Consider the following 1,546-nt stretch of genomic DNA (forward strand, 5'->3'; position numbering starts at 1 on the left):
CAAGTTATAACATTGCTAGACTCACATTCTTTCCCAACCTAATGGTAGGGAAGATCAGCCAGCGGACAAAGATGACAATCCAATCCAAAGCCTGCAGGTTCTCCTGGCAGGTTTGGAAAAACAAAGGTTTTGCCCTAGGAGTTACTATATCATTAACACTCGTGAAAACTTGATTCGAAACAATGATTAACGCATGCATTATTAACAAAGAACATGTAAAAGACCAAAAGATTACCAATTCAATGCCAGTAGTCTCGTCGATTCGTCCCTAAACCCAACATAAGTTTCGTTCCCACTCCATCTCTATACGAATCCCCTGTGAAAGCATTTGGATGCAATTAAATAACATTATAAGATGGGAAAAGACCAATGAAATCAGAGCCAAAAAGAAAAAAGGAAAAGCTAGACACAGAAAATGCAAGTGGAAAAAGCAAAGCCAAATCTGCCTCCAAGAAAGAAGCTCTGAAAAACAAGACTGCCAAAAAGTTGACCAGTTTGCGAGTGTAGGCAATATGTATTAATATCCCTCAAGACACTAGCGATCAAAATGACAACAGGATCACTACTGAATATAATCATATGAAAAAACAACCATACCCAAAGGGAAAAGCCTTCAAAACCTCCAATTCAGAGAGCCATCTTGCCTATTCTCTGAACAAGTTCTGATCCAGCAACAATGTCCACACCAGCATCCTTGTATGTAAGTCCCAGACACTTGTCCGCAGACTGCAGTCGTAATCCAAGACATACAATAGAACCCATGTGTAATTGAAATTCAAGAACCTTGAAATAACAAATCGAGACCTTAAAAAAGACAAAAAGGAAAAAGAGTAAGGCCGTGTAATTTCAAAATTCAGTGACACTGAAAAGTACTCGTATTAAATCTTCCGTTGGGAAGACAGACTTCCTTTAACCAAGATACTCTTAAGTTCACAATGCAAGAACCCATAATTCAAGAAACTTAAAAGAACTCTTATGCAATGAGGTGATGTCAGACTCTCAAGAAATACCTTAAGAAAGAAGAGATCGAGGCTGAGGGCAGTCGGCGGAGGCGGCCGGACGTCTGAGACGATGTTCAAAAACGCCGCTGTTAAAAAAGAAGGGCATGTCAATGTGAGCGCCCTCTTGCTTTTCTTCTGCACTATTTTTGATTTTTCAAAATCTGGTCGTGGATGTTCCTCTTATATAAATATGCGCCGGCGCGGGGAACACAACGGTAAAGTTTTTTTGTTCTTTTCTTTCTTGAAATCACAACGGTAAAGTTGGGAAGATTAGGTTTCACTGTGGTTTGAGGGTGAGAAAGTGACAGACCCGTGAACAAGATGATGATTTCAAGGGTAAATTGCATTTTTGCCCCTGTATTATCATCAAAATGCAAAGAACCCCTATATTAAAAATAATAGGTTAAAAATTCGATATTTTTATTAATCTTGTGTAGAGCCTTATCCCTACTAGGATCTGACGAAGAGCGAGAGACATTAAAAAATGCTATATCAATACAATATTATATCATATGATATCAATTAGAAAAATTTGCACCATTGTC

General features: G+C 38.4%; 1 long non-coding RNA gene across 2 annotated transcripts; it reads right to left on the reverse strand.

Annotated features, from left to right (window-relative positions):
- On the reverse strand, positions 1–1,323 carry LOC105169931. Of its 2 annotated transcripts, none has more exons than XR_848462.2 (4): positions 1,011–1,322; positions 598–804; positions 236–316; positions 1–103 (listed from the first exon to the last, which is right to left on the reverse strand). It is a non-coding gene; the product is annotated as an uncharacterized LOC105169931 (long non-coding RNA). The 2 variants fall into 2 exon arrangements; XR_002287773.1 differs by having other exon boundaries at positions 73–91; positions 1,011–1,323.

This window comes from Sesamum indicum, linkage group LG9 (genome assembly GCF_000512975.1).
Source record: "Sesamum indicum cultivar Zhongzhi No. 13 linkage group LG9, S_indicum_v1.0, whole genome shotgun sequence".
Lineage (NCBI taxonomy): Eukaryota > Viridiplantae > Streptophyta > Magnoliopsida > Lamiales > Pedaliaceae > Sesamum > Sesamum indicum.